The sequence below is a fragment of the Balaenoptera borealis genome, assembly GCF_965194805.1.
Source record: "Balaenoptera borealis genome assembly, chromosome: 12".
NCBI classification, from domain to species: domain Eukaryota; kingdom Metazoa; phylum Chordata; class Mammalia; order Artiodactyla; family Balaenopteridae; genus Balaenoptera; species Balaenoptera borealis.
The window spans coordinates 23,599,754-23,623,481 of NC_138869.1; the positions used below are offsets into that span (position 1 = coordinate 23,599,754).

The window sequence follows — 23,728 nt, forward strand, 5'->3', positions numbered from 1 at the left end:
GTGACTGGAGTGTGCATATAATTACTTCACAATGTATTCAGTATGGTGTGGGTGTGAAGCATCTAATTATTGTCACCTTTTCAACATGGAATTAGCACTTATGTAGATCGAACCTGAGCTTAGGAACTCAGGCAGAGTCTTTTGCTCTCTCATTGGATGGGGTGGATTTCCAGGCTTCCAGGCTTATTACTCTTACTGCCAAGTGTCCGCTCCGTACAAGCTGATTTCCTTGGCTTTAAACATCTTCTAAGGGAATAGCGTTGTCTGCTGTAGGCTGTGTTGAATCACGGTTTGAGAAAAGGTAGAACGCACATTACTCTGCACTGCCCTCCTTGAAGGCAGGGAGCCCATCTTTTTCATCATCGTGTCCCCAAAGTACTTGGCTTTTTTTTTTTTTTTTTTTTTTGGAAACCGTCAGTGAAGGTTTGAGGGATGGAGAGATGGAAGGGGTCCACGTGTATACACACACAAGCATACACAGCCACGTTCTCCTGCTCATGGGACGTATGGTAGCATTGACTCAATTTCTGTATTCCTGTTTGGAAGTTAAGACTTTATATTTTTTAATTGCCCGGAGCTTCACTTGGATGTTAGCTGAAGCTGAGGTTGATTGCGAGATCCAAAATATATCATGTGAGAAGACAGCTCTAAGAAAAGGAAGCTGTGAATCCATGTTATTATACCTTAGCACGCAGAACTATTAGTTCCACTGTTCAGTGCTTTTCCAAAGTAGAAAATATATATAAAACTTTTTTTTCGGTTTACTATTTTTAAACTGTTTCCTGTGTATTTCATACGCAGAGTGTCCACCCACAGAAGGAAAGAAACCTCAAAAGTAATAGGTGATAGTAAGTGTCATTTCCATCAGGAAAACCAGATTATTTTGGTTTTTTTAATAAAAGTGACCCAGTGAAAGGATTTTGAATTTTATCTTAAGCAGTTACACATATAATTTAATGTGTTTCTTGAAATAGTGAACATTAAGAAGCCCACTGATTTAATTAGATGTGTATCTTTATACCAGCAACATTTTATCCATTTAGAGCTTAGTAAACACAGAAAACAGTATATGAATGTTTGTGTGAGTGTGTGTTTGTGTGTATCACCGTTCCAACGTAAAAACCATGAGAGGTTTCCAGAGATGAGATTATATATGTTTTAGCCAAAACTTGCAACTGTCCTTTTAAAATCACTTTAGAGTTTCTGTGGCAGACACAGAAAGACTAAAAGATGCTTATAACTTTTTGGTTTAGAAGAGCCTGAAAAATAGAATGGTGGGCAGTAAGAATTAATTTGGAGCCATTGGACCAAATGTGGCTTCTTTTGTTTCCAGTGAGGATAGATTTATATGTCTGGAGACCAGTCTTAGCTCTCGCTTTATAATCTCTTAGAATGCCTTTGTAATTAAACAAACAAACAAACTAGACTTTAGATAGCTTTTGAAGAAAAGGTTCTAGGCTGTTGTCCTTTGCTCTACTTGCTTTCGGTATCCTGAGGTTGACGCTGTCCATTTACTGCAGAGGGATCGAATTACATCTTTATCCATAGGCAGAGCAGGAGGCCATACGCTGAAAAATGCCAACTGATGCACTTAAGGTATTTGTTGTAATCTTGTCAGCCATTGTGGAGCCTGCACAGATTTCCTGTGACACAGAAAACTCTCCCTGTTTAGATGCACCATGCTCAGTTTCATTCTAAAAGGTTATGTATCTGGAGTCAGGTAGTAGATTAGCAAGGAGGCGAATAGGAGAAGAATAGCCCTTTTCATGTCTTCAGGTGCATTCGAAAGTAAATGGATCTCAGAGACAGTCTAATTCTAGGAGAATCAGTTTGTTGGATTTCTCGTTTTATGGTCCTTATGTGTCTGCACAAAAGTTGGGCTTAATCTTCATTTATACTACCTACCAGCATTAGAATAAGGATCAGAAAAGTATTTAGTTTCCACTGAACCTTAATCTGGATATAAAAACAGGCTGACTTTTCCAACTGTTCATGCAAAGAAGAAGCAACTATGAAATTATATGCAACTGCTTAACCTCTTGGACCTCTCAGTTTCTGTTACCTGGGAGGTTCCTAGGCATGGCTGGATTAAAACAGATTCTACTCAGCACATTTTAACTGAACGTAGCAAATTTGCCAAATGAGTACCTTAGGTTAAAGATACGTCAAAAACTTACAGACTTAAAAAATTGATCACTAGAAATTCAATTATTAGTTAGCCAGCTTTGTATATAAGGACTTATAATGAGTGTTTTTACCCTCTGAGGGTTTATTTTAAAATCTCTTGGGGTATTACTGTTGAAATAGTGGAAGATGGTTAAAAAAAAAAAAAAAAAAAAAAAAAAAGCTGTCACTATCGAAATATGTTCTCACTTACACAGTGAGTTGTCATTTGTCTCAGGAGTCCCTTGGAGAAGTTTCATCCCTTACTCACCAAGGGCATTTGTGAAATGGATCTCTTTCGAAGCTCCCCCTTGATTTCTACGTAATATTCCCCACCACTTCCCCGCCCCCGGTGCTCCTGGAGCTGTAGCTTAGGTTACCAGCTTTAAGGATTCTTTCTGAAAGGACTTGGGAGTGCTCTGTGTGGAACTTCATCGGACCACGGTAATATCGTGAGAGTTTTGGTGTGTTTTTCAAGTTGTGAGACGTCTCCCAATCACGACCGGGCCGCGTGTTTCCGTGCCATGTGGAAGACCTCCCCCGCCCCCTTGCATCCTTCGGGCTCCCGTGAGCAGCCGCCGCAGCAGCAGCTCTGGGGTTTGGTGAGCTGCAATCTGTTAAGGAGATAAATCATGTGCTTGGCCCGACACTCCTACTCTCCTCTTTAATTTGTCTTACACAAGGAAAATTATAATTAAATCATTCAGGGTAAACCCTTGAGTGTAGAGAAGGGAAAAAAAAAAAAAAACACACTTTGGTAAAGATTGCCAATAGAAACCCACTTCCCCGTCGCGCAGGGTAGAGACATGTATCAATATTCAGCACTTTCAGGGGAGGAGCGGCCCATGTGATTTGTGAGGCGATTGCCATCGCTCCCATCAGGGCTTGTTAAGATCCTGTCCCTGTGCAGTCACGGACCTTCCGCGTCATGAGAATGCAGCACTGGCGCCATGCTTCGTGCTTTGATTTCCTTCCGAGAATTTAAGAATGTTTATTGTGCTGATTTTATATATATATTATATATATATAAAAAATATATATGTATAATATGTATATATTCATTGGCGCGATAAACCTGCCTCTGTTGTCAGGGCCTGAGAGAAGCGTGGTGGGAATGAAATTCAACAGGCAGGAGCTAAAGAGAGCTACAAAGGGAAGCAGGCACATTCATACCTCTTACTGTCATTTAATTCCACAAGACCAGGGCGTCATGACTTCTTTGGTAAATAGACAAAACAGGGATACCTGTAAACACGAAGATACTATCTCGTTTCCGTAACTTGTCTGACTATCTCGCTTTAGGAAATTCCAAGTTTTGGTGTGGGTAAACAAAATCAACGGGCGTGCAAATGAAACATTTATTAAAATGCTAAATTTAGTAAACCCCTTTGAGCTTCTTGGATCAAAGCAGCTATGTAAATACAAATAGCAATTACTACTTAAGTAATTGCCTGAATTAAAATTCTGACTATCACATTATATTATGGTGCACTAGGGAAAGGGCAGGAAACTCTCATTTAATGCATTTTTTTCTCTGTGCCAAGCAGCTGGCTAAACTCTTACCTTTGGAGGGATGGCTCATTTTAGCCACGTGACTGCTGGGAAACAGCAGGGTTTATTATACCCATTTTACAGGTGAGGAAGCTGAATCATCAAGATTAAATAAGTGACCTAGGGTCACAGAGCTCGTTAGCGGCATAGCCGAGATCGAATTCAAGTCTCTCTTTTACTTCATCAAACAGCACTTAGAGATTCCATTCAGTATAGAAGTGAATACGTAATTATGATAAATTAAAATCAGTGCTCCTAGAAGAAATTTTAAAAATTCAATTCAACAAAACGTGTATTGACTCAAAATCCTAGAGTTCCCTCTGTTAAGGTGGATACAGATAGTTCCTAGGCGTCTCGCGAAGGGAGGGTGGGTGGAGAGGATTTGCAAAATATAAATCATTTACGGTCTGAAACGGCACATAAAGAACAAAAATGGACCCCATGCAGGATTTGCACACAGGCAGATGCAAAACAAGCCTCTCCCTCCTTTCAGTGTATCCTGACTTTCCTTCCTGCCTTATAAATCTTGTGTTTCCTCATTGAACACATCATCTGGTCTCTATTCTGTTTCAGCTGTCCTTCTGTAGTCCATATCAGAGATAGTCCTTTTTTCTGATCCTCCCCAGCTTTTTGCTTTTAGTTCAACCACCATTAGTAGATATTTTATAACTTGAATGTGTCTCAGATGCATAGCTCTTCTAAATATTTGTTCCAAGGTTTTCCTTAAGCATTTGGTGAAACGTTTCTTTAAACTCTGGAGAGATCCCAGGTTGTGCAGCCTCTTCTTTCTTTGAGGCTGTCATATTCTCAGAATCAGGTGACCCACACTGGGCACCTCTCTCTCTGAGGCCTAACCTGCCTTCTGTCCCTGCAAGGTACCTTCCTTTTCCTTCTCATTTGTTGACACAGCCCTGTGTATTCCAATTGCTTGCGATTTCCACACTTCCCAGCTGGCAGCTGCCTTCAAATAACCCCTGAAGGTTTACGCTTGGCTCGTGGACTTTCAGACAGTTTCACTTGATTCACAGTCTCTGTTTTTGATTTGTGGCCTCTTGACATATTGCCGTGGATTTGACTATATAACAATAACATTTGTGTTGACCAGCCCTTCTGTTTTCAAAAGGCAAGGGACTCTTGAGTCGTGGACATGCTTGGTGTTTCGTTTCCCTTTCTTTCTTTCTTTTTTTTTTTTTTTAACTAAATCCTCTGTTGATGAATAAATATTGGTGCTCTTGGTTTCCTCGCTAACATTCTAGAAGCTTGGTCTCAGAACTCTTCTGGTTACACAAGCATTTAGCTTTTGCATATTTTCATATTCATATTTAGGGCCTCTGGAGCCAGAAATTTAAGTAGTAAGCTCTAGGTCCTGTGACTCTGAATAGGTCTTCCTCATTTCAACCGTTTTTTTTTTTTTTTTTTGTATTTTGAAAATCAGATAATTTCTTTTGTATTTCTTTTGATTTGAAGCACTTGAGCAAACTAGTGACCCCAAATCTTCCCTCCCCGTTAGATTCTTTTGGAGAACCTGCAGTCACGTTGTCCCAAATTGTCCTCAGAATTCTCACTGCTACTTCTGGCCCATAGAGGTTGAGGCATTTGATCTGTTACACAGGTCAGCAAATTATGGCCTACCGGCCAAGCCTGGCCCGCTTCTTATTTTGTAAATAAAGTTTTATTGGAACACAGTGAGGCTTATTCATTTACACAAAGTCTATGGCTGCTTTCACACTACAGTGGCTGGCTTGCACACCATTGTAAAGCAATTATACTCCAATAAAGATGTTAAAAAAAAAACCAAAACAATGGCTGGCTCGAGTAGTCACAGCAGAAAGCATATAGCCCACCAAGAGTAAAACATTTACCATCTGGCCATTTACAGAAAAAGCTGGCCGACTCCAACGTTAACCATCAGACCAGTGTTTCCCAGATTGCCTGATGATAATAATGTCACAGGTATTTGTTAAAATATTCTGCTTCCTAGGCCTCTCCTGTGAAGATTTGGATTACATTGGTCTGAGATGGGGTGTGGGAATTTTCTATTTGTCATGCCTACCCTAGATTCTTGCTCCTCAAAGGCTGTAGACCAGCAACTTCGGCATCACGTGGGAGCTCGTTAGAAATGCAGAGTCTCAGGCCCCACCCCGGATCTACTGAATCAGGGTCTGCATTTTAACCCAGTCCCCGGGGCCTTGACGTGCCCATTCAAGCTTGAGAAGCACTGCAGGTTAGCATGCTCAGTGGACCTGGGTTTGGGCACTGCTGGAAAGAACAGAGATTTCCCCCCACATTTTGATGATGCTCCCAGACACGTCCAGTCCACAGAACCAGTGGTTTGCGATTCCGGTGTGAGCCAGCAGAGTACAGGTACTGCTACTGCTGGAAGGAATCAGAAGCTGGCATATGATGGTGATGATCAGGCAGCTAACTTTTATTGAACTATTACTTTGTGCCAGTCACAATGCATAAAGGACTCGACAGAAGTGTCAATACTGATTTTCCCATTGTATCCTCACGACAACCCTGTGGGGTCCTGTCCTCTTTGTACAGGTAGTGTTGGGCCCAGAGGAAATTTATAACTTGCATGAGCCAACCAGCTGGTTAGGGACCAGGCAGGGATTGGAACCAGGGTGTCCCCGAGCCTAACGTCCTTGCAGTGGCTGCCATATTCTGCTGGTTCCCACATGGGAACCACTCTGCTCATCAGAACCACCTGGACTCCACCCCAGACTCTGGGTTACAGCCTCCAGGGGATAGAGCTTAGGGATCAGAACCAGACCATAACCTTCCAAGGTTAGGCCATAATCAGGGAGAAGCCCCACGTGTTTCTCTGCGGCCCGTTCTTCTCCCCCGCCGCATCTTTTTGCAAAGAGGGGAGGCAGGGTGCTGCACACAGGTGACGAGAAGTGGAGAATATAGAAAGCAGGCGGGGCATGTCCTGTCAGGTGTTGTAGGGACAAGAAAGAGACAAGGGTGCAGCCAATTGCAGAGGCCTACACTCAGGTGCTGCTTTCTGCTCCAAAGCAGACTCTTGGCAGCGTCAACTGTCCCATGTCTATCTGCAAGGGGAGTCGCCTGTTTAGGGCAAAACTGTCCCTGCTTATGTCGGAAAGACGCTCCTGGGGACCTATCAACATTTCATGCCCCAAAGTGCTACTGGGTGTTTGGCGATCATCACGTTTAGAAGAGCTGTGATCATTTCCTCTTTCTGCTTGAAACCAGTTGCTTCTGGGTTTTAGAAGTAGAAGGAAAACTTCTCTTAGAGTGGTGTGCCATGGTGCTGTGTCACCTCCCGTCATTCCACACATTCAGGGAGGGCAAAGGGAGAACACCTTGAAAATACTGCCACATCCTGGGGGATCAATTTATGGATTTTCTTGACTGTTCACTTCATGGGGTGATGAAAAGAAAAACTCAACTGTTATTTTCAAACAGCTGTTATGTCTTATCTCAATAAAATGCCTTTTACCGTAACACAGCATCATTAGACCCTATAAATCTTTTTCTATTTATTGTGTTTAAATGATAAATACTTTCCAATAAGATGACATCATGGGTCTGGAGAGTCACATTTGGTTTACAAGTTTCTCTTAAATTCGGTTGATTTTCATTTTTTTTCTCCCTTGGGATACTGCCTAATATGAATCTCAACCATGGGCCATTTCATGTCCAATGTGCCAGATTTCTCATGAAAAGTCAGCTTTGAACCCCCATTTTCTTTCCTTATAGAGGTTAGTCATTCTTTTCTGATCAGTTGCTCTTGCTGATAGGGTTTTTTCCACCCTCTCCCTTGGTTGGCACCCAGGTATTTCATAGGTGCTTGCACTTGTGTGGAAGCACCTAGTATACGTTAGCTTTCTTAACGTTTATTCCATACCAAGGGTGAAAAGGAAAGCATATGGCAGAAGAACGGTGAGGACCCATCTTTTGGGAGCTCTGGTGGCATAGCCCATTGTACTGGGTTTTGCCCTTTTACCTGTAAAAGAGTCTGGTTGAAATGTACACTTTACCCCTTGGATTAACTGAATAGAAAATTTTCTTTGGTGGATATGGATCCATCCAAAAGTGGAAAGGGAGGCCAAGCGTCAACTGAACGCTGTGTGACTTGGAAAACTCCTAGTGGTCTTCTCGCTTAAATGACAACTAGGAGTCCCATGTTTTTCAGCCAGCGATGGGGCCCTGTGAGGAGGAACCTATCCAAGAGGCTTAAATGGAAGGCACGTCCTTTTTCAAGATTTACCAAGATGCCATTTTGCACCAGGGCCACCTGGCAGCCTGGCTCTGCGGCTCTTTCCAAGGGAGGCACCACGGTGCAGACCTGCTCGCTCGGGTGATACAAGTGAGTGGCTACACGTGTACGGCCGTCCTCACTTTCTTTATTCCACCCCCCGCCCCTTTGTGATCAGTCAAGGCCTAAGTATATTACAAAGCATATTCTCCTCATTAAAACAATAGTGGAAGCTCACAAAGGGAAATTGTTAATATGTGTTCCAGCTTGTCATTTCTGCCTGTGTGAATAAAGCAGATAACCGTTCCTCTGGGAAACTATTTCGGGAATTGAGCAACAGATACGCTAGCCAGAGAATTCTCCTAACTGTAATTTTCCTTTTTGTGTGTACTCAGAAATAACATCCTGCTGGGCTCCTCCGTGCCTCTGCACAGACAGAGCACAATTGCCACAGCCCAGGTGGTGTGACTACGGGACAATCCCCTGGGCACATGTCGCCAGGACTTGTACAGCTTGTTCAGTGTCTTTGTCCATATGGCAGCGTGTCCCATTCACAGAAAGGCGCCGGGGCTGTGCCTGGTGGGTACCGTGGTCAATGTAGTATGAAGAGAAGCCCTCCACTCACAGCGGCCTCTGTGGTGCAGTTTGTTTAATGGCAGATCTGAGTTATCGCGTGCACGCGTGCACATGCGCACACGCATGCACACACGCTCAACTAAGAAATTCCAGAACAGCCTTGCTGGTTTCCTTCCCACTTAACCTCCCTCCTTTTATTTTTTAGAAGCCAGCGGTTAACCCAGCAGGTATAATTCAGGTCCATGAAACATACCTGGTTCATAGAAAGTCATTTACACATACATACACACCTTTCTGGGTGGTTGTTCGTGAATTAATTTAAGTATGACATGGCTGTCCTAGAATTCGTCTATAAACTCTGCAGCTTTTATTTTTCTCTCTCTCTTTTTTTTTTTTTTTTTGTGTTTTCAGTTGTGAGACCTTATTTTCATTGTACAGTTTGGGTTGCTGGGCTAGTGGTTTTAGTTTTTACATCTCAAAAAAGGGAAAGGGAAAAGGAAAAGCAAATCATTACCAGCCTTAGAAATCTGAGAGTGAGACATTCCTTGGAGGGCTTAAACTGAAGAGGGAGAATCTAGAAAACAGAGATTTCGCAGTGAAGAAGGTGAAAAACAGGAACATTTTAAAAGGCACTTTGGAAATTTTACCAGAAGGCAAAGCCTTCTCCATTTATATACCCAAGTGTTGTTCTGCTTTTGTGTAACTATTTGTATTCTCTTTTGGTAAACAAACAGACCCTATAGCAACTGTAGCTGATGGTATTTATACTACCTGTAAGACTTCCCTAAACAAATAGGCACACTTTTTTTTTTTTTTTTTTTTTAAGAAAGAGATTAGAAGTGGTCCCTGATCAGATTCAGGGCCAGTTGCTTCTCGGAATGTTTGGTGATATTCTTTTTTTTTAAAGTTTAATTTTTATTTATTTATGGCTGTGTTGGGTCTTCGTTTCTGTGCGAGGGCTTTCTCTAGTTGTGGCAAGTGGGGGCCACTCTTCATCGCGGTGCGCAGGCCTCCCATCATCGCGGCCTCTCTTGTTGCGGAGCACAGGCTCCAGACGCGCAGGCTCAGCAATTGTGACTCACGGGCCCAGTTGCTCCGCAGCATGTGGGATCCTCCCGGATCCTCCCAGACCAGGGTCCGAACCCCTGTCCCCCGCATTGGCAGGCAGATTCCCAACCACTGCGCCACCAGGGAAGCCCAGGCACACTTTTATGACCTTCAGATTTCATTCCTTTTATAGTCTTCAAGGAAATCAGTCGAATGGCAAGTTGATCTTCCTTTCCTTTCCTTTCCTTTCCTTTCTCTTTCTCTTTTTCTTTCTTTTCTTTCTTTTTTTCCTTTTTTAAAAAAAATATGCTGAGGTCTGTCTTTGAAGGATCTGTTCTGGGTGTGTATTTTACATCTTGGCTGTGAATGTTGAGTTTGAAGGTGTATTATGGCAAAAGGAAAGAGAAACCTAAAGTGTTTGTGTAAATGATGTGGTATTTGCTTTCAGGAGGGGCTATTTTAGTCATCTGGTGGAATTTCAGGTTATACATCCAAAAGGCTAAAAAACTCCACTGAAATAATTACTTATAGACCTTCAAATTGGACAGGCATCTCTGGCTTCGTGTCTCCTTTTTATATCTGAAATATTGATGGAAACATTCTGGTACACATGAGCCCCTATATTCAACTTACATTTTTCCGTATGAGTCATATTTACGACAAGAACAAGATGTCTCCGTGTTAAAGATCAGTGTGAGAAATAAATGGCAGCTTACTTTAATTAGAAAAAAAAAATGACACCGAGAGCTGGAATAATCCAGTAGTGTTTGAATAAATTAGAGGATTGTACAGGCAGAAGTAAAAGAAACTTAACAAGGATAAATGAGGAAGTTGTCCAGAGTTCAACAAAAAAATCCTGCCTTTGCAGGACAGAAGTCACCAGACAGTACTGAGGCAGATCGGCTTATTCTGCAAAACTTCACTAACCCCGTCCCAGGTGTCCTAGGCTTTGAGGGATAGAACCGTGAGCTTGACAAAGTCTGACCTCATGGAGCTGATGTTGCAGTGGAAGAGAAATAAAACAAACAAATAATCACGTAATAAAAAGACAGATAGAATTAAGATCTGAAGAAAAAAAAAAGTGAAGCAGGAAGAGTGGGGCTAAGGTCACTGTTTGGATAAATGGGTTTGGCAAAGCCTCTCTGAGGAAGTGACCCTTGAACAGACATGAAGTCAGGGAAGAAGAGCTCCCCAGGCAGAGGGCACAGCAGAAGCAAAAGACCTTGAGGCATGTTTTGCTAGATCATGGCTCTTACCTCGATTAGTGCGGGGGCAGCTTTGTTGTTTAGTGGTTAGGAGTGTGGACTCCAACCGGACGGCCTGCATTCCAGGGCAGGCGGCCCACTCCACATACTTAATCTTGATGTGCCTCAGTGCGCCCTCTGTGAAATGGGTATGTTACCAAGCCTGGCCTCATAGATGAAATGAGTTCGTACACGTTTTAGTCTCATAGGCAGTGCTCCGTGAATACTAAATGATGATTGATGATTTAATTAATTAAATATTAATGACTCTTGTTTATTGTTAAAGTCATTTATTCGTTCAAGCCACCTTTATTGAGCATTTACATACTAATAACTCTATAGGTTCAGGGAATTAAAAGATGACTCGAACGTAGGTCTTTCCCTTAAGGAGCTCACAGTCTAGAGAGACAAACACAGAGGCAGACACTTGCCAACACAGTGTAAATAATGCAGTCATATGAAGATAGGCAAAATGTGATGGAGTGTATAGTTCGTTAAACGTGAGCACTGGTGGAATATCGTCGCGTCTATATTTCCACCCCCCCCCCCACGTTTGCATCAGGTGAGATTTTTGGATGCAGTGGACTCCAGGAAGGAAAAGTTCCATGTCCCTTGTCGATTGCTACGTCCCAGTCATCTAGCACAGCCAGCCTGGCATGTGGTTGGTGCTGCATTTCGTTGCAGAGACCGCATGTTCAGAATATAGTGAATTTATGAGATATTAAGGCTCAGGAACTCGTTAATAGTAGTTGCTACCCGTTGGCCACGGATGCTGTAGAAGTACCTGGTTAGTCTTTGTTGATATTGATACTTATGTGCTCCAAAACAGGAGGGAATTTCTGGTTACATTGATTCTCAGTCTTTAGCTCGCATCAGAATCACCTGGAGGACTGGCTAAACTACAGATTGCTGGACCCTAGTCTTACTGTTTCTGATTCGGTAAGTTGGGGTGAGGCCTAAGAATTTGCATCCCTGACAAGTTCCTAGCGACCGAACTCTGAGAACCACTGCTGTAGGACCTCCCAACGGCTGTCCTGACGCCATGGCATTCTTCCCCTTCTACGATTCAAAGTGACAGAGGAGGGATCTTGATAAATATTATTCACTAGTCTTTAGGACAGTCTGGGTCCAGTGCCAAGACTCAACATTTCAAAGAGAACAATTCTTGAGACTGTGACCCAATGTGAACTATTTCATGGAACAAAATTCCTTTTAAAAATTCCTCATGTTGGCCTTTAAATCATTTGTAAGTACTCTGGGTCTGTCTTTCTAAATTTTTTTTTTTATGTCTGAAATTGCTTTTTGTGCTTTAGTCACCTGCCTTCTCTCATCCTATTCCTTTTAGCATTGAGCTTCTATTGATACTCAAAGGCCCTGATCAAATATTACAGAATTTTATGTTCCAGCCGTCTGTTCAATTCTCTCTCTTTCCCCTCACCTGGGGAATTGGGCAGAACTCTTCTGGAGAGGATGAGAACTTAGTCACAGTCTATACCAATGACCTCCAAATGTGTTTGATTAGTCACCCCATGAATATTAAAATTTTTGAGTATGCACCCCTACTAAAGATACTTTTAATCAATTATATACATGCTTAATATAGTACCTGCAGTATACAAATTAAAGAGTAAGAAGGTAAGAAATGTATACACATAGGTACACAAGTATCTATTCATACAAAAATTCTAATATTATCTTAACACATGCATACAGAAATGGTAATATTATCTTAGCACCCTCCCATGGATCTTCTTACGAATCCCAGTTTATAGACTCTGATCTAGGAACCCAACACGATGCTTAAGCACAAAGTAGGTGTTTCATAAAACATGCAGAGGGACTTCCCTGGCGGTCCAGTGGTTAAGACTCCACGCTTCCACTGCAGGTGGTGTGGGTTCGATCCCTGGTCGGGGACCTAAGATCCCACGTGCTGCGTGGCATGGCCAGAAAAAGCCCCCCAGTAACCAAAACAAACAGACAAACAAAAATGCTGAATCAAAGGCAGAGAAGAGTTTAATCCAGTGACCATTCATGAAGCATCTTGTACTGCTGAGACATAAAAGGAATGACATAAAGTAGGAAGTAGTTCTTAGGAAACATAAATGCAAGTGCCTAATGGTTTTGAGCCATTTTATTTCTCTAAGTCCCTTGTCCCTTCACCTCCTGCTTCCTCATCTGGCCCTCACACTTCTGTTACGTGATTCTTCTGCTTCTGGAGTACGCTTGTGCTGACTTCCACAGAGTGTCAGGGGCAGGAATTAAATGAGAAGAATTAAGTGTTGGAACTTTCATTTATGCTCTTTGGTTTTCCGGGTCTTGTTGTTCCTCTAACATATGGACAAGGTTCCACACAGACCTCGTGACTCTCCAGTGCAAACACTTGCGTGGACATAATGCGCATGCCTGCCTAATGGTGTTAATATCTTTTGGATTAGTGGTCCCTATGTCTGTATTGACACAGTTGCTCACAGCCCCTCTTTGGAAAGCATTCTGTTTTCTTAACGAGATCCCACCGTTAATGCTGCCAGTGGGAAACTCTCACTTACAACCTCAGCATAGCGATCGCCCTTACGGGTGTCAGAAACAAAAGCTGGACCTCTGCCTCTTCTTGCCCTTTTCCTTTGTGTGTCCCTTCACTCGTCACCGTGCAAACACAGGCAGTCGGCCTTTGTCATCACCCGCTCTGTGCTGGTGATGGATCAGAACACAGCGACCGGCCCGCAGGTACTCCCCCGCTCCTTCTCTGCTCCGTTGTCTTGCTGTGCCACAGGCTTCGGAGAATCAAGATGGCGTGTTTTGCCCAGTGTATCTGAAAAGGGAGGTAGAGCCAGATTGGAGGGGATGGTGAAGAGAGTAACTGCCAGACTCATGACCTGTCATCATGGCCCCCAACCTTAAGTTCTTACCATTGGTAAAGCAGCTGATTTAACATCCATAGTCTACACATCGGATGCTCCCTGGTCCTAAAGGATAGGGTCTAGCCCTCGAAGCATCCGACACACTGCACTGTGCTCTTGTTGGTTTTGTGGGTCTTTGTCCCATCAGTCAAGGATAATTCTGAGGCCCTTCCTTCCCTATTGAAAATTCAAATTAAAGAGACTTACCAGTGGGTCACTGTCGACTCAGGAAGTAAACCCAGTTACAGACTGCCTCTCCTTGAGGACTCCTTCACGCACTTTTGTTTTCTGAAAGTTTAGTCATTTGAATGTGTGCCCCTCTGTCGTGAGGTTTGCCGTATCTGCTTAGATGACTATTGTTATTTATATTATTTTCTTTAAATCGACTCATTTTTAATTTAAGTAAAATAAGCCTCATCCTTAGACATGATATCTGTGAAACCAGAAGTTGGAGATGCTAGATGTATTTTTGGCTAATACAAATTAAAGTAAATCTGCCGGTTTGTAGGAATACGCATTCTTGTTCTTCCTGACATTGTGTGGGCCACCGTTGAGTCCGTGTATATCACCTATTGGGATATTTTGGTAGGATTTCCCTCTCTTTACTGAGGAGGGGCCTTGACTGCATATGGTACTATGCCAAGTGGATTGAAACCCTGCTTTCATGATACACCCTGGTTTCCTAGAAAAGCCCAAGAGCATCACTCCCCTTCCTAAAATAGTTAATTCAGGATCCTACTTCTTCACACATACATCCTCTCCTCCCAGGTTCAGGGATGCCATGAAGGCTTAGAGGATACCCAAGGCAGCCCTAGAGTCTGGGACCTGTGAAGCTTTCAGTTGTTGTCAAACCCAGATTCAACAGTTTACCCCGGGGTACTCCTGGTCGGCGGAGTACCTGGCAAACACTATTCACTGGCCAAGTCACTCAGTAGATCCGTGCTAACGTAAAACTGTTTGCTAAATAGAAACAGGAAATGATGGCCTCTTCCCGGTGCTAACTTCCTTTAGTCTTACCTGTTTCATTATATTTAAAAAAAAAAAAAGACTTGCATATAATTCTTAAATAACTTTGGGCCAGTGAGAGTTTTTATGAGTTTGTACCTATTGCTTGGTGAGGTTGCCCAGTGTCTGCGCTTTCCATATTTATCCGTCCCCAGTTTGCTTTTCACCCCACAGTTAACAGAGAAGACAGCCCACGTGCGTTTCTGTAAGTACGCTCACTTTTAGGTCAGATCCAGAACAGGGAACTCTCAAGCTCCTTAGTGCTCCAGGGTCCAACAGCATCAGCGTTATCCAGGCGTGTGCTACACATGCCCAGTCTTGGGCCCCACCCTAGAACTGCTGCATTAGAATCTGCATGTTAAAAAGATCTCCAGGTGATTTACAGCTATAAGAGAATTTGAGAAGCATTAGTCTTTGATAGCGATGGAAAAAGGCAGAGTGAGCATCCTTACCTATAGATCCAGTTTTAATCCTTTTATCCCACGCAACAATCTTTGAGTCATTCTCTTGCCCTCTTCGCCGTTTGCCATACCTGCATATACATATTACAAGTTTTTACTTTTTCTTGAAACTGATTAACTTAAACAGGGTTTATAAAAAGCTACCCCTGAGAAGTCACAAATCTAATGTATTAGTCAAAATTGTTTTCCAGTCTACATGAGCGTGAATCCATAACTACGAAAGCGAGGGTATTTGTATGTCACTCAAAGTCACCCAGCTCACCACATGAGTTGCCCATGCCCTAATGGGGTCCATTTTAGAAAGGTGACGCTGTATTTCTTTCAGGATAATTTGTTATTTCCAGGAAAAAAAAAAAAAAAAGGACGTAAATAGTTAATAGCTTGTATTTCAGATGTGAAGTTACTTAAGGTAGCCCTCACATCTCGAGGCACAATATTGAGAGCAGATAATAACAATAATCTCCATCATTGTTTAAAAGCACAAATCTGGCACTTAATAGACTAATTCACGGTCACTCCAATTGCAAGTTTTCCTCATGAATATCATATCACAAGGGAATGTGAAATCCTCTAATTAAACATGACTTAAAAAGCAGCAGAAAGTTGAGGTGATGAATGTTCTGGGGAAGGAGAGTCAAGGACTCACTGCGTGGGAGAGGGAAAGAGAGAAGCATGTGTGTGCGCCTCCCAGTTTGCAGAGGACCCCATCTTCCCTTGCTCTAGAGTAGGCCCTTTAATGGGCTATAGTAAAACACCCACCCATCTCTTTGCGGTGAGATTATAGAACTGATTGCCAACTTGCTTTTGGAAACCTGATTAATAAACACCTAAGGAGGGAGTATTTCTGAAATGAGCACAGATTAAGGCAGCGTGCTGGAAATGCAACGCCGAAGTCATGTCCCAACTCTTCAGTATGAAAGAAGCAGCCCATTTGCTTCTTGAAGTGTTTTCAGTGGAAGTTAAAGGAGAAAGGTCATTTTCACAAAGGCACCAGGAAAAGAGGTACAGTGCTTGAGTCACCCTTTCCCCTGTTCCCACGTATCATTTGCACTTTCCAAGGCAGGTACAGGACCTTTTCCCCCAGGTGCTACCCGTATAACACATGAAGAAACTTGGCCTGTCCTTTTATTTACTGCAAGAGACTGGGATTTGACTCCTGGCTGGTTTTGAGGAGTTATACTCTAGTATGAAAAATATTCAAATAATAAACTCTAAGATGGAAAATTGTGCTCGATATATAAGTAATCATCTCTTCTGCTATTGTGAATCTACGTTGTTCTTTTTTATATGGTCATCTGTGATCAAGTTCCAAAGCCAGCTCAACTAGTTTGGTTTCATTCAGGTAGACTTACTGTACATATTACAAATACTTGATATCAATTCGTTCTTGAAAATTTAGTGTAAAAGCATCTGAAGTCTGATGATATTTTATTTTCAGTTATCACTTCATCACTCGAAATCAAATTCAGGCTCCCATATTCAAACCTAAGAAATTTGGTATGTTACTTAAAATCTTACTGAGAGTAGGTTATGGTAGCAAAGTAGAAGGCAGGGAAATGCGATAAGAACTAAAAAGTAAAGAGAAAAGAGAAAGAAGGAAAGTGGGATCGCTTTTGTGTAAGTTGTCGTTAAAGAATTAAAGCAAAAGAAAGAAAAAGCTTTAAAACAGCAGTGGCTTCCGCTGACGTGTGCTCTTGTTATGATCACAGTTTAGTGGAAAGTACTTTTTATTAATAGATAGCCCTGAAACTGTGTATGAAGAGAACACCTTTCTGGAAACCTGAGGTATCTGGAGTACTTTCATGTTTTGGCTAGGAATGAGCATCTCCTTGTCACCAAAATCATAGGCTGTGATGGATCTGAGCGGGGAAGATTCCATGGCTGACAGTGTTACGGGGTGGGCACAAAGAAGCGTGTGCGCATGGACATGAGACCAAAGAATTGGAAAGCAGACAGACAGACAAGGAGAGACTTGAGCCAGAGACAGGCACAGATATGGTTTGTCAGAGAACTGGTGTTCATCATTAGTATCCTGGCTGCCTGCCTCAGGGTGAGCATTGCACTAACATTGGCTGGATGGATGAAAAGACAACATGGTGAGAAAGAGGCAGGTGGCCAGTGGGCAAAGGGGGATTAGTTGTGCTTTTTGGTGTATGTATCTGCAGGGGGTGGGGAAGGGTTTAGAAGAAGAGAGCTTCCTGCTCCCCAGCAGAGGTAAGGGCGTGGATCTCATTCATTCCTTTAACCCATCCTCACTAAGCACCTACTCCTTATTCATCTTGTCAATAACAAGGTATGTCATTTGTGCCACACCCTCTTTCATCTTCGTAACTGGTAGAAGTGTGGTGGAGGCGTTCCCAACTGGGAGAAGCAGCACAGGTCATCATGTGTGATCCCCTTTGGTTTTCAAATGAGGAATTGGAGGGCAGGGCAGTTAAATGACTTGCAGGGTTCCTGGTTTTTAGCGCATCTATAATGCGGAATGAGGTTTTCATTCACCTGGCACCCACCCCTCCCCATAGAGAAATATTATTGACCTTCAATAAAAGGTTAAGTTACACTCCCTTTATTTGTTAGGCAGAGAGATGCACAAAGTACATTCTGAAAAGACTTTTCAGCACACAAATGATCAACAGGATCTGGAAAACAAAAATTGTCCCTAGGCACTCATTCCTTAAAATGTTTAGCTGCTCAAGTTTTATTTTTATTAAAAATTTATCTCTGCCCCCCCTAAATCAAACTTCAAAACTTACTTTATAACAATGTGATTTCAAGAGTTATTTTATATTTTGAGTATAAATTCTTTTGAGAATGGGAGTAGTACATTTGGGAAAAAGAAATCCAGCAAAAGTGAAGCAAAAAAAAAGAAAAGAAAAGAAAAAAAAACCCTCCAATCTTTACATTTATGTTCATTTGGCTTTTGGCAAAGGTGCCCACACAACACAATTCATTTGGAGTAGAACAATCTTTTCATCAAATGGTGCTGGGACGACATGCAAAAGAATGAATTTGGACACCTACCTCACACAAAATACAAAAATTAACTCAAAATTGATTAAATGTGAGTGCTAAAGCTCTTGCAAGAGAACATAGGAAGAAGTCTTTATTAGTTTGGATCAGTCAGTGGTTTCTTAGATGTGACACCAAAAGCTCAGGGAAGCAAAGGGGAAAAAAATAAAGTTTGGACTTAATCAAAATTTGAAACTTCTGTGCTTCAAAGCATACCATCGAGAAACTGAAAAGACAGTCCGCAAAATGGGAATCAGTGTTTGCAAATCATATATCTCATAATGGACTTGCGTGCAGAAAATACATACATGAAAAAAACTTTTGCAGTCCGCAATAAAAAGAACCCAGTGTTTTTTTAATGGGCAAAGGATCTGAATAGACATTTCTCTAAAGAAGGCACACAAATGATCAATAAGCACAGGAGAAGATGCTCAGCATCATTAATCTTTAAACAAACACAAATCAAAAGTACAAAAAGGTACCAGTTTATATCCGCTGGGATGGCTAAGATAAAGACAGACAACTAGTGTTGGCAAGGATGTGGAAAAATCGGAACCCTCAAACAATGCTGCTGCTCTCAATCAAACTTTGAAAGTTATTTTATAACAATGTGATTTCAAAAGTTATTTTGAAAAAATAGTAGTGCAGCTGCTTTGGAAATAGTCTGCTAATATGTTAACCATGGAATGACCACATGACCCAGCAATTCTACTCCTAGTTATATACCCCGAATTATTGAAAACATATACTCAAACAGGTACATGTACCTGCATTTTCGTATCACCACTATTCACAATAGCCAAAATGTAGAAACCTCCCAACTGTTGATCAGCAGATGAATGGATAAACAAGATGTGTTAGATACATAAAGTGGAATAGTATTCAGCCATAAAAAAGGAAATGACGCACTGACACATGCTACAGTGTGGATGAACCTCCAAAACGTTATGTTAAGTGAAAGAAGCCAGACACATAAGACCACATGTTATGCGATTCCATTTATATGAAATGTTCAGAATAGACAAACGTATGGAAACAGAAGGTCGATTAGTGGTTGGCAGGGACTAGGGGAGTGACTGCTAATGGGTACAGGGTTTCTTTTTGGTGTGATATAAAATGTTCTAAAATTACATTGTGGTGGTGGTTTTACAACCCCGTGAATATTGCATTATATACTTTATATACACCATTGAGTTATGTACTTTATATTTATTTATTTATGGCCACACCCTGTGGCTTGCGGTATCTTAGTTCCCCGAGCAGGAATTGAACCCAGGCCCTCACAGTGAAAGTGTCAAGGACCGCGCTAACCACTGAACCGCCAGGGAATTCCCTGAATTATGTACTTCAAATGAATGAGTTGTATGGGATATGAATTATACCTCATTGAAGCTGAGAAAAATGTATTCCATCAGTCTGAGCCATTAGAGAATGCCCAACAGTCTTCCATAACTTAATATATCAAACAAGATGCTAGTGAAATGGAATACAATTTATAATTTGGGGTTGATTGGGGGGGGGCAAGGGAAGAAGTTATAAACCCTAATGGGCACAGGCGTAGCCTTTTGTTACAGATGAATCAGAAATTGAGAAAACAAACAGAGGGCAAATTTGGAAAAGGGAAAAAACAAATAGGACGAGACTTAGAAGACAGATGTGAGAACGTAGGTCAGGGCACAGGAAAAGCTGGAGGCGTGCCTTTAGGGGAAAAGAAACTTGGCATTGAGGTACAGCGAGATGTCTGTGCTTTTCTTTTTTCTTCAGATTCTTTTCCATTGTAGTTTATTACAAGATATTGAATATAGTTCCCTGTGCTGTACAGTAGATCCTTGTTGATTATTTATTTTATATATAGTAGTGTGTATGTCAATCCCAAACTCCTAATTTGTCCTCTCCCCTCCCTTTTCCCTTTGGTAACCATAAGTTTGTTTTCTATGTCTGTGAGTCTGTTTCTGTTTTGTAAATAAGTTCATTTGTATCATTTTTTTTTAGATTCCACATATAAATGATATCGTATGATATTTGTCTTTCTCTGTCAGACTTAGTTCACTTAGTATGATCATCTCTAGGTCTATCCATGTTGCCGCAGATGACAATATTTCATTCGTTTTTGTGTACGTATACCACACAAGAAAGAAGTTTATCCTTTTCACCTGTCGATGGACATTTAGGTTTCTTCGATGTCTTGGCTATTGGGGTGCATGTATTTTTTTGAACTAGAGTTTCCCTCAGCTATATGCCCAGGAGTGGGGTTGCTGGACCATATGCAACTCTATTTTTAGTTTTTTTTTTTTTTTTTTTTAAATATATATGTTTACCTACTTTTCTTTTTTTTAAATTAATTAATTAATTAATTTATGGCTGTGTTGGGTCTTCGTTTCTGTGCGAGGGCTTTCTCTAGTTGTGGCAAGCGGGAGCCACTCTTCATCGCGGTGCGCGGGCCTCTCACTATCGCGGCCTCTCTTGTTGCGGAGCACAGGCTCCAGACGCGCAGGCTCAGTAATTGTGGCTCACGGGCATAGTTGCTCCGCGGCATGTGGGATCGTCCCAGACCAGGGCTCGAACCCGTGTCCCCTGCATTGGCAGGCAGATTCTCAACCACTGCGCCACCAGGGAAGCCCTATTTTTAGTTTTTTAAGGAAACTCCATACTGTTCTCCATAGTGGCTGCACCAGTTTACATTCCCAACGGTGTAGGAGGGTTCCCTTTTCTCTGAGGTGCCTGTGCTTTTCCTCTCCTTCAGAGATGATTCTCTTGGTTACTACCTCAGGGAGAATTAGCTGACAGAACTAAGAGTGTAAGGACCGCTGAAGTCTACAGCCTGTAGTAAGAAGCTGTTCTTAGCTTCATCAGTGATTCTAGTTCAAGTTTTGGCTAAGTAATGAACTTGGGAAGGTCATAGTGAATAGTCACCGCTGAAAAACCATAACCATTATGTAAAATCTTCTCAAAGGCCAAAGTCAGTGTTGAAATTAAGGCTCTGGCTGGTATACTTTGATATAGGAAGAATAAATACCAAAACAAGTCTTAAATAAATGTCAGTGACACCATTACATCATACTGAATAATACAGAGTGTATTTAGTATTAGGTAGTGTCAGGAATTATTACCTATTTTTGTGTAGTTATGCTTTTCATGGCAAGTTGGTTCTTTCTAACCTGAAATGCCGTCACTGTTATTGTGTTAATAAATATATCTATTTTTTACATACCAAGGGTCATCAGGAGAAATTTAAATCATGTGGCTTTTCTTGCTTGCGTACTATTTGTGTTTTAAATATTTGGACTAAAAGTAAATAATAGAAGGTGTCAGAATGCTCTCCTCTCAAGTGGATTGGCATCATTCTGGTCTTTACCTTCAAGACATTTTTTAAAAGGCAAACATTAATTTAGTATATATCCACACAGACATTAAATAGAATAATATTATTGTCTGTATGAATCTGTCTCACATTTATTGAGCCCATGTTCTGTGTTAGGTACTGAGTGGGTAGAGATGAACTAGTTGTGATTCCTGCCCCTAAAAATTTTCAACCTGGGAGTTCATAGTAAAAAATAGTTTATTAAACAATTGACCCTAAATTTTTGAAGTTTAATTTTGGGGCAAGCATGTTTAAATCACTTTAAAATCAAGTACATCTATTTATTCATCCATTTATTCAACACTTCATTCAGCATTTATTCAGCACTGATCTTGGCAGCTTTTCAGAAGTTATACTTCTCACATGGGTGAGCTACCCATAATCAGTTTATTTAAATGATTGGGCTCACAGCCTTTATCTGACCGTCAGATGTGTTGAGATGGTCGTTTTTCCATCAAGTTTCATCCTGGAAATGAAATTCTAAATTCATTCAAGTTTAACAATTCCTGTACTCATTTTTTAAAAATTTCCCATCCTGTCCCTTTTGGCAAGTCCCGAAAGGCAGTAAGGGTATAAAGGCTTGTTGCACTTTTCTGATGAAACAGAAAAGTTCCCATTCAGGGGTACAGCTGGTGGGGTCTGACGATGCTTCATCCAGAATGACTGAAAGGCCGGAAGTGAGACGCAGCCACACGGGCAGCAAGTATACAGCATTTGCTACACCAGCATCAGGGCGAGTGGCAGTCTGGAAATCGAGTCCTGCATAGCACTTGATTTTCTCATGTGTGTCTGTGTCTCTGTGTGGGTTTGTGTGTTTGTGTGTGTGTGTATACGTATATTTAACAATTGCACAGCAAAAAATACCTACAATGCACAAAATTAAAACTTCAAAAGATACAAAAAAAAGATACAGTGAAAATCCCATTTCTCTGCTCCGCACCCCACCACAGTGCCCGGTACCCCGCCCCAGAGGCAACAAGTGTTAAGAGTGTCTGATGTATCTTTGCAGAGATACTCCACCAGGACATCACTGCCAGCCTGTTCTTTTTCCTTTCAAAGCCAAGCACTTTATTTCAGACAATTGTATATTTTAAAGTATCCAAATATGAAAAGCAAGTGACAGCAGTATGTAGCCCGTGTTTCCATGTTTGTAAACTAGAGCCCACGAGAAGGAGAGTGCAGCGTGGTGATGTGCCAGGGTGCCCGCAGTGTTGGCCAGGGTAGGGTTGCGTTAGGTGTGGGACGAGAGTGGGGCAAAGTTGAGGAGCCAAGACAGTATGAGGTGAACTTTTAAAAATAAGAACGTATAATGCTTTCATGATAAAAATACACTTTTAATGCAGAGGCACGTTTTCAAGAGGTCCTCTGAGTACGTAAATACGTACGTGTGCCAGGAGTTGGCATTTCTCTAGCCTTCAAGGTGTGACTGGTGATCCTTCTGAGGCTTTAGTGAGTTGTCATTTGTCCTTTTCTTTGAAATAAGGATATTAAGTTGAACCAAAAATAAATTCTTAGAGGAGAGTAGTTTTTATTCAGTTCAAGGAGCCTTTACAAATAAGTCAGCCAAGAAACGGGGGGCGGGGGTTAGGGCGGAGGTGGCACACGTGCTGAATTATGTAGTTTTATTTCTAGTTGTAAATTCCTCTAGTGAAGGCCTGGTACATTCTTTCATACTATTACTTTCAGAACCCTCTTGGCTTAACCCACAAAGCACAGTAGAATAACCATTGGCAGTTTTTAACTGATGATGCTAATTTTATATCCTAACTAGTTGAGGCTCCTATTTTCCAACCTAAAGAATCACACAAAATAGGTATAATGGCTGAGAGTGTACTGGGCATGTAGCATTTCTCAAGAGCAACTTAATGGGGTATTAATGGTCAGTCTTAAAACTTAGTACTCATTTAACTGAGTGATTCCATTTCTCTGAATATATCTTCTAGTAAAAATCAGTTATATACTGGGATGTTTTGCCTGGTAAAATTTAATTTCTAACATTATTCATAAATATTAGAAACATGAAGGGAATCTCAGTGTCCAAAATAGAGGAATGGTGATATCAATTTTGGCAGATAGCTCGAGCTAAGATGGTATATGACAGACTGTTACACATCAGTAAATGAAGCTTTTGAGGATAACAAAATAGTTGATAACATGAGAGAGTATTTTCAAAATTATCTAAATTTTAA

General features: G+C 41.5%; 1 protein-coding gene across 16 annotated transcripts in view; it reads left to right on the forward strand.

Annotated features, from left to right (window-relative positions):
* FOXP1 (forkhead box P1) overlaps positions 1-23,728 on the forward strand; it is a 599,574-nt gene that overhangs the window by 513,712 nt on the left and 62,134 nt on the right. The window lies entirely within an intron of this gene.